This window comes from Haemorhous mexicanus, chromosome 2, assembly GCF_027477595.1.
Source record: "Haemorhous mexicanus isolate bHaeMex1 chromosome 2, bHaeMex1.pri, whole genome shotgun sequence".
NCBI classification, from domain to species: Eukaryota; Metazoa; Chordata; class Aves; order Passeriformes; family Fringillidae; genus Haemorhous; species Haemorhous mexicanus.
Genome location: NC_082342.1, coordinates 42,985,206 through 42,995,131, shown reverse-complemented (window position 1 = coordinate 42,995,131; position 9,926 = coordinate 42,985,206). Strand labels below are relative to the sequence as shown.

General features: G+C 40.1%; 1 long non-coding RNA gene across 1 annotated transcript; it reads right to left on the bottom strand.

Moving 5' to 3' along the window:
• Positions 1-385: 385 nt before the first annotated feature.
• LOC132324268 (uncharacterized) lies at positions 386-9,411 on the bottom strand. The gene is made up of 2 exons (XR_009485555.1): positions 9,290-9,411; positions 386-560 (listed from the first exon to the last, which is right to left on the bottom strand). It is a non-coding gene; the product is annotated as an uncharacterized LOC132324268 (long non-coding RNA).
• Between the last annotated feature and the right edge of the window lie 515 nt (positions 9,412-9,926).

The following is a 9,926-nucleotide window of genomic DNA, read 5'->3' as shown; positions in this document are numbered from 1 at the left end:
TCTAACAGGAATTATCCCTTGGTTCTATAGTATTTATCCATTGTTGTCTTTGTACTGAGCTGACTCCCCTGATGGCACTTCTGGGACTTCAGAGTGAACATGAAGTTCAGCCAACTCGGAGTTTCGCCTTTAATTGCAGTTCAGAAGTCTCAAAAAATTTCATACCAGTGCCTGCTGAGCACCTGAGGAGGGTGTGGTGACCTTTTGGGGACTTCAGGCTTGTTAACAAAACAGACATAAACCACAGCAACTGTATTAAACTCACTTTCTTGCTCAGTCCATCTTTAAGAAGCATCCTTAACATCGGAAGCTTACAGATGTTCTATGATGAGCCCAGCACAGGAAAATATAGAACTTTGAAATCGAATAACATCTTCTAAAATGATTGTCAGTTTTTAAGAATTTTTTACTTTGGTTATTTTAGCCTAAATTCCAGGTTCTGCTTGACTGCCAACAGCCAGGAGAGTGGAGAAAACCTGTTAATTGCTTCTTCTCTTTCACTCCAGTGGTCAGAAGCAACTGCAGCTATATTGCCTTCATGCATGTTAGGTCTTGGACACCTGGAAGGGAGAGGGCAGAATGTGGGACAAGGATGCACTGAACTGGTAATGCAGCAGGTATCTAGGCATGGGATAATGCTCACGAGGAGTGTCAGTGTCAGCACCAGTATCAGCAATGGCTCTGGGGAGGGTGACAGCTCATGACATGGCACAGCAGCTCTCTGGGAAATGAGCTGCCCAAGTCAGTGGCTGCTGCAGGCCCTGGGAATACACCAGCAAATCCACATGCTTGAAAAGGCAGAACAGCTTAAAAGAAGGCATAAGGATCTAAGAGGCAAAATCAGTTTAGCCTGATTAAAAAACGATAAGGCATTTATATTAATAAGAACACGCCTTATAATTATGCTAACTAGGCTAAAAATTATAGGGCCAACAGTCTTTATTTCAGACATGAGATGATCACCAGCTGGGGACAGACAGAAATTGCATCTCATGGTGAAATAGTGCACAATCAGGTGCATTGTGTGGGTATTTTACTTTCCTGTGAAACATCTGGCGTGAGCCACTGTGAGAGACAAGATGTCAGAGTAGCTGGACCATTTATCTGTTCTGGTGCATAATTCTTATGCTTCTGTAGCTTACAGGCTTTTCTGACTGCTCGAGAACATTTATGAAATAGTAGGGCAGGGAAGAGAGATGTTATTTCTAATTGAAGAACTTGCTATGTCTCACCACCTGTTGTTTGTACATAAGATGATAGGGTTCCAATCACAAGATTAATGCACAATTTAGACTGGAAAAATATCAGCAAATCTGTCTGATTCTCCTATTTTAAACCCTTTCATGATCTTCAGAAATATTTCACAGTGCCAAGAACAATTTCAAAAATAAACCATAAGACTTTATAAAAAGCCTTCCAAAAAGCTGCATCTGTCATTTGCATGTGCAAAACTTTTGCTGCAGATTCATGAATAGGATTGGTTGTGTAGTTCCTGTAAAATTTATGGGGGTTATGCTTAAATGGATTTTTTTATTTTTACATTTAATGATAAAAATATTCAACACTGACATGGTGAACAAAGTGTAGATGTTAAATTCTGAATCCCACAAAAACTTTCCCTAACATAATATTTTGCTACATGCTAATTGCTTCAAAGCTTTTTTTTTCTTTAGTAATATCTACTCAGAAAATTTTTACTTTTTTTTGAAAATAACAACCTAAAAATTTACCGAAGTTGAAGAAATTCCATAGCTATTACCTTTATTTTAAAATTCATTAGCTGCCTGGATTTTTTGCAGCAGCCATGACTGATTATTCCTGTTGTGTGCCTGAACCTTTCTTCCTAAGATTTTGCAACAGCACCAGAAGCTAAAGATGTGGATTTTTCCTTTCTCTCTGTCTCTCATAAAAGCAATACTGAATTGTGGGAGCTCAGCACATCACTCCTGATGTCCAGAGCTACCGAGAGAACCCTTGGGGGGCTCGGGAGTCCTGGAATGTTGCCAAAAGCACTTGGTGGCTTGATTTTGATCCATCTAGAGATGTGCCACTGATGTATGAGGAAATGGAACCTGCGAGAATCACTCGGGTGTAAATGGTGAAGGGAAGATATCGTTATAGGGTAAATCACAGATTTTGGGGTTTCGGTACAGGGGGGTTATAGAGACAAGATGGAGGAATCAGGGTGTGCCACCAGGCTCTTCCTTCTTCTTCCTGTCTTCCATCTTCTGGAGTGGTGTTGGCATTTGGGGATTGGTCTGGGATGAGGGTGTACTTAGTGACAAAGATGATAGGTATTGGAGACAAAAGGTAAATATGATATACGAAGTTTTTGTCATAAAAGATGCGGCCGCCTTGTGGGTGGGCAGAGTGCCTTTGGCTGCCGTGCTGGTCAGATCCTTCGGGCAGAGAAAGGACTTTTTAGATAAGAAATAATAAACAATTCTGAAGACCGAAAAAACCTAGCGTCCAGTCTCATCCTTTGAAGCCCAGCGTGCAAGAACCATCCTGAGCGTGTCTGGGGGCAGAGACAGACAGCCGACCCCATACTGAATTTGTAAGTTATTTTAATATTTTTGTTGACATATAACAGTATGTTGAATACTTCATGTCCATCATGTTATAGGAAAATGACAGCAGAATATTTTATTAGACTTTATCTTTTGTATAAATTTTGACAACATACCCATTTTCCAGGCATAAATAAATCCATTTTTACTAAGATTTTATACAATTTATTAAAAATTATGTCTTACCACTTCTTTTTCTACTTTAAGGATGGTTTCAGCCTTAGGAAAGCATTTCTTGTTCTCCAAATCAAGTAAATAAAATGGAGGAAAGTTCCCCACAAGCTTATTAATTTCTATAACCATCACATAACCAAAATATAACTTGAAAAAAAAGGAATTTTGATCAAATTTTGATCTTTGACTCTGAAGAAGAATAAAGACTCATCTTCACGAGCATTTACTAGTTTAACAGATAATTCTTGAGGGCCAACCAAAAATATTTTGAAGAATGAACCAAGAAAATGGTTCAGATAGGTTTTTAAGTTTCTTTCAAAAATAATTCATAACATACAGTTGAAGTAAATAAATAAATATCTGTGAAATGTCCTGCTCTCATGTTAATAGCACTTTCCAACAGACACCTTTGGGAAAAAAGTATTCTTTTCCTAATTTACAAACACCCAAATGTTGTTTCTTTGAAGTTAAATGAAAATCTGCTTCTAGCTCATCAAATAATAATTTAAAATAGTTTTTCTAAGTTTAGGGCATGTATTCTTTCATTAATATATTTTCCTTTTTTCAGTCAGTTTTCTAAGCAAATCAAAAGCTCTACTGGTGAATTCTTGAAATAGAGGTCTCTAAATAAACCTTTGAGGGCAAATGAATAAAACACTGAGTAGATCAACCATTTTGGAGAGGAATAAGAAATACTCCATATCTCATAGTTGAAAAAAAATTTTTGGTTGTTCTTGATAAAGAATTCAATAATACAATTTTTTGCATTAAAAATAATCTTTCATTTGCTTTTTCAGCTAGACAAAGAAAGGCTCTTGGGTTTTGTCTACTGTTGGAAGAATGCATAGCATGACAGTAAAAACCTCTTGTTTAACATTCAGAAGAAGGCAAAACTCTATTACCAACCTGTACAAGTTTGTAAAAATGCTTAAAAAACATACCCTGAAGTGGTATAAAATATTGAAGCCAGCAGGATGGTTGATTTCACATAACTGAGCTCAGAAATGAAGAAAAATATGTTACCCCAAACCCAGCAAAATCCTGCTTAATAGTTCTTGTTTGGAGTCTTAACCATCCGAAAGTCTGTGTAATCTTCCTTCATACAATCTAACATATTTTCCTTTAACAGACTTCTGAAAATGCACAGATTCAGATATATTCAAAATGTTACCTTTATTCATGTCCATTCATGTATAAATGCATATATGCAAGCATTCAAAAACAAAAAAATTGGAATTTTGCCTACATCCTTGCATCATTTACACCTTGGAAACATTTTTCCTAGCATTTGTTTCTGGACTTTAATTTGTAATGTTTGCAGAGATTGCTCTTCACCACAAGATCAGCTGTAATACTGTTGAAGACCATTGGTAATGTAAAAAAAAACAATACAATGTTTTTTAAAAACATATGTATTCAAATTCCTGACTGTTTGCCATTTAGCCAGAGAGTCCATCAAAAACCCATTTATAACCCTTGCTTATTCCTGAGAAAGATGAATATATTCTTATTTCTGTAAGTGCATTATACATTATGGAGTTGAAAGATTGGTACATTTAGCATCAGCACGTTTATCTGAGTGCTTAGGTGAGGATTTCAGATTTTACCTGTTGAATAATGAATGGAAGGTGCTCAGCTCTCTGCTGAGATCCTGGAACTGCAGCCTTTGCAGATGTGGCAGACCTGAAGGCAATTGTTGTTGCATTTGGGGCATAGGAATATAGCCTGGACATTTTCTTCATTATCCTTTTCATTCACAGAATGGTTGAGGTTGGATGACACCTCTGGAAGTCAACTGGTCCATGCTGCTTCCCTGTCCTGCTGGCAGCCCAGCACCTGCCTACACAAAAGTCCAGCTACTCTTGCTTGGAGCAAAACTTTGTGAGTCAAGAGTCACGGCAAAATTACCATACCATCCCCACAAACTGCTGGATGGTCTGGGATTGTTTGCTGTCTGATGGCATGCCAGGCTAGGAGGATTAGCACCCAGGGAATCCCACAAGTGATGCTGCAGTACTAATTAGGTCAAGTTCACCTTAGTATTGCTCCAATAACTTTACTGCCTTCACAACACACAACCCCCAACACACCTCCATTCCCCAAGGAGGCTCTGCTCCTCAGCCCAAATAGGGCAGAAAACAGCTGAAACTGTCACCTCATTTAAAGGCAACTTATGAAGATCCATCAAAGAGCAGGGATTTTCTGCTATTACCAACTTTAATTGGAGCAAAGGAATTAATGTTGAGATGGTCTCTCTATTGCCAGACATTTAGACTTAAGCAATCACTCTTTTAAGGTCCTTTGGAATTACTGAGATCTCCAGCAAGTGCACATGAGCAGCAACTCTGCTGAAGGCCCCAGACATTCTGATGCAGAACCAGGATGGGAATGAGAGCAAGCAGAGACACACTGTCACCATTTGCCAGCCTGAACAGTCATCAACAGCACAATACAAATATATGGATAACTGGGAGCTTGTAGAGCTCGTGTTCTTTTCATGATTTAGCCTGCAGTTAAACAACCCTTGCAATGCTGTGTGCCTTTGGAGACAGCTGATGTGCCAGGAGATTTCATGTCAGCTCAGGCAATAGCATAATCATGGGGGTAAAAGAGTTCACTGCCAGGGGTAGCTGCTCAAATACGTGTGTTCTCTGCTGTGTTTGACTTACAACATAGAATAAATATGCTTCGTTTTTCTCCCTGGAAAGCCAAAGATTAGCTGCAGCATAGGTGAGTGTTACCTACACTAAAAAAAACTTCCCAATCTTTCAGTCTTCTGAAGAAGCAATTTGATGGTTTCACTGCTTTTCCCATCAGGGACTGCTGATAGCAAACACAGTGTTCTCTTTTGCAACTCAACAATGTGGAACCTGCCACACAGTTTAAACACTATTGAAAAAACTCAACCTGGAAAAAAATTAGGTGTTTCTGCCTCAAAAAGCAGGCAGGCAAATGCGGCGATTTTTTTACTGAACAATTCTACTTACTGAGTGTAGTTGGCATGATCTGCTTGTTACAGTAAGTAAAATTTTTTACTGCTTTTTCTTCCTGTTATCCTGCTGATCCAATCCAGTTGAGAAAGATTACTCGGAATCCTGCTCCATTTTGTGCAACATAAACAGAATTTATGCTGCAATTTTGAAGTCAGATTCTGCCTCCAGTTATTCCTTGTAACTCCCATGAAGGAAGAAAGTTGAGTACAGCTGAGCCCAGAGTGTGGCCTCTGGAATCTTTACTGACAACCGTGAAACAAGACCCAAGGAGAATCCAGCTTGACTTCCAGGCACAAGGTGGAGTTTATCTTGGTAGCACTGCTGGAGCCTAGTGGTGAATGCTTTATTATAAAGAGCAAGGGCAGGTGTATCAGTGGGGATAGAACTGCACACACCTTTGTAGGGTAGGAGCATACTGCAGCAGAGTTCAAACGCTCTAAAGAGAGTTTTCCAAGAAGCATAGATATGTTTTCACACTGCTAAATGGGAGTTTACAGCTACTTCTACTCTCCATTTTCAAAGCATATTTCCAAATACTTTTTTACCTTTGTCAAAAAGGTATAATAAAGGGCTTCTCAACACAAAGAAGTTATCCAGAATGTCTATTGCAGAATAAACTATCCTAAAACACCATTATGAACCTAAAGAAGCTGTTTGTTCTCAACACCTCTGGATCAAGACCCAGTTTATTTTCCTCTCCAGAAAGTCGCTTTCAAAATGTTTACAACAGTCATAAAGGAGAGGAAAATTTTAATTTGTTATATAACCTTATATCAGGTATCTGAGAATTAGTAATGATTGGCTTCTCAGGCAGTTAATATGAAGAGAGAGAAAGAGGAAACCAAATACAAAACTCTCACTGGAGAAGACTATTTTTCTATTTTCTGCAGAGAACACTTCTAGTGAAGTGATTCATTAAGGCCTAAAGTTAGATGTGATGACAATGGATTGGAGCATTCCTGTGAGCAACTGCCCTGGAAGGGTTTGTTCCAAACACCTGGCATCCCTCAGAGACAAAGCCATTGTCCACAAGTGTGGGTCAGACCTGTCCATACTTTCATGATACTCAATGAACATACCATGCTTTCATGATACTCAATGAACATACCATGCTCCCTCTTATTCCTGAAATTCAGCATTCCTGAAATTCAACATCAGCTGCCAGGTGACCGTAAGACCTTGCAACTGATGGCTCAGGAGCTGATAGTCTGTGTGAAGAGTAATTCCTAGAGAGAGGAGAGGAGAGGAGAGGAGAGGAGAGGAGAGGAGAGGAGAGGAGAGGAGAGGAGAGGAGAGGAGAGGAGAGGAGAGGAGAGGAGAGGAGAGGAGAGGAGAGGAGAGGAGAGGAGAGGAGAGGAGAGGAGAGGAGAGGAGAGGAGAGGAGAGGAGAGGAGAGGAGAGGAGAGGAGAGGAGAGGAGAGGAGAGGAGAGGAGAGGAGAGGAGAGGAGAGGAGAGGAGAGGAGAGGAGAGGAGAGGAGAGGAGAGGAGAGGAGAGGAGAGGAGAGGAGAGGAGAGGAGAGGAGAGACTCAGCTAATTTTCATTTGGGTCAGATACCTATACAGAGTAACCCTGTGAAATCAGAGCTGGGGCTGACACAAAGAAGTAGGTACGGAGTATCACACTGTCATGTGCGGAGGGCAAGATTATCTTTCTGGGAGTCAGCTAGACTTGGATTTTCTTGAGGAAATCACTATTGCCTTCAGAAATTGCCTTCAGAAACTCTGGAAGAGAGCAAGGGCAAAAAGCCCAGCTTTTGAGAACAGTCAGGGTGTCATTTTAAGTTTTTCCTAGCTCCTTCTTTGCCTATCAACCTTTCACTCCAATAAGCTTTCTCTTTTCTTCTAATGAAAAAAGCTGGGGAACAAGTCATTATGAAGAGGAGAGGACAAGAATTTTAAAAGCCTGAGATGACCCCTACCCAGAAAACTCTAGCCTGGTGGACCATCCAAGGAGTAAAAAGCAACAGATGAAAGAAGTTCAAAAATATAAGAACTCATGAGCAAACTGCTTTGTGTCTCCAATACATGTGAGGTTTTTACTGCCTTGGCTCCAGCATGTACCTGCAGGGCTGTGCAACCCACACTGCTACCTCCTCCCCACTGTGCTAACACTGCATTGCAGGAATTCTGTGTATCAGAGAATGACTCAATGAAAAACAAAAGGATTAACAGCCTGAACTTTTTCACCAAAGTCTCCAGCTCCAAAAGAGCCACCATGGGCAACAATGTGCTGTTTGGGGAGTCATGTGTAGGTGCAAATCACTGTGGAAGGCAAAAGAGGAATGGGAGCAAAATTCCTGATATTGTGATCCATGCACATCCAACAAAATTAGCTGATTTAGGAAATGGCACTGCTATGGATCACCAGAAGTCTGAATGAGCCCAGTCTGGATCAGTGTTCACACAAGCTGACACTGGAAATGTCAGAGTTCCTCCACATGGCTCTTTCAAGGACAACTGGTGGGCTGGATCCATGTGGGAGCTTTGTCCGTCTTTCTGAAGCAATTCTAGAACTTTTAAAATCATAATGAAAAATAAATCAGCAAGTAAATGCATACTTGATATATTCACTATTGTTAGAAGGCTTTAAAAAAATTAGGCAGAGAAAAATATTTAATGACTGATATGGTGATGCCTTGATAAGTCACAGAACAGGATCGGGGTTTATGGTGGCTCTCCTACCTTGGAAAGTATCAGATTTTTTTTTCAGAAACCTAGAAACCTTTATGAAAGAGTTTTTCATAATGGATTTGTCTGCGATACCTCCCAGAACCTAAGAGTTTGGATCATTATAGCCTCCCTCTAAAGGGACTTCAGAAAAGTCCTACATTTCAGTCTTCTGTTGCAGTCAACTTTCAAAACACTCCATCACTTCTAGAACTAACTTCACTTGTTTTCTTTCCTCCCATCTTTCACCTACATATTTTTCTTTTTTTTTTTTTTCCCAAGTTTTTCTCAGTTTTCCAGCTTCAATGGCAATTTTTTCTATTTAGAGTGCCGGCATGTTCCCATTTCCCTTGATTCCACTTCTCAAACTGAGGATCTGTTCATCCATAAAGCACACAACAGAAATTGCCCCTAATCCTTTCATCTCAACAGTTTCCAGACTAAACATCTTCTAGCCAAGGCATTTGGCTCATTCCCTTCTGTCTTCCACTTTCCTAAAGCTCCTCCAGTTTTTTTCCTTTCCTCTATTTCCCACTTGTTTCTACTGCACTACAATTACTATGGAATTTGCTCTGCTGCCAAGGTCCATCTCAAAAGTAAGAGGTATGTCAAGGAAGTCAGACATCCAAGGAGGTCAGACATCCACAGCTCAACATTATTCCTCATTTCCTCACTCCGTCCACAATGGCATCTGTTAGTGCTCTGCCTTTTCAATATCTCTGTCCCATCCTCTGGTTTTATCCCATGAGCTCACTGGACATGTCATGAGGTGACGCTCAGAAAAACTTACAAGTGTGATGTTTGCTCTTTGGGGGTAGCTCTCTCTCTGACTAGCAGACCTGCTGTCAGTGCTGCTGGCCAAACTGTGCTGACAGTTTTCTTACCTGTGAATTAACACACAGGTCTGCCATGGAAAAGCAGCTGTGTAATTGGTGAGGTCCCGCAGTTTGGCCGTTCAGCAGTGTCAAGGCACTTGGGGCACATCTTGTATTTATCACTGCTCCCTGCAGGTAGCACAGAAACATCACTTCAAATTGACAGAACACGACAGTGAACACAAAATCAATGCCAGAAATGCCCAGACATTAGTGAACTCCTTATGGTACTTTGTCAGAGTGGGGAATAAAATAAATTTTTTTCTTTTCCTGGGGTTTTGTCCTTTTAAAATGACATACCCTCATCAGTAACTCAAGGTGAAATGATTAGGTTAGTTTCTGTGCATGCAAAAGAAGGACACTTCAATTTTCACTAATCCCAATCTGAGATTAATTGTATGACCTTTCCACCTTTGGATTACATGTATGGACCCACTGTCATTCCATTAAAATAATCACCATAAAACCCTGACAATATTCTTAAGGTGGCAAGAAATAACTATTTTTCCTGTCTAGAAACGAAACATGGGTGTTATCTACAATGACAAAAGAGATCCAGTAGCAAAAGCCATTTTTTAGGTGCCAAATTGGATATTCCCCCAAGGGATCTGCTTTTCAGAAAAGTTCTCAGTCTATAGAGAAACAG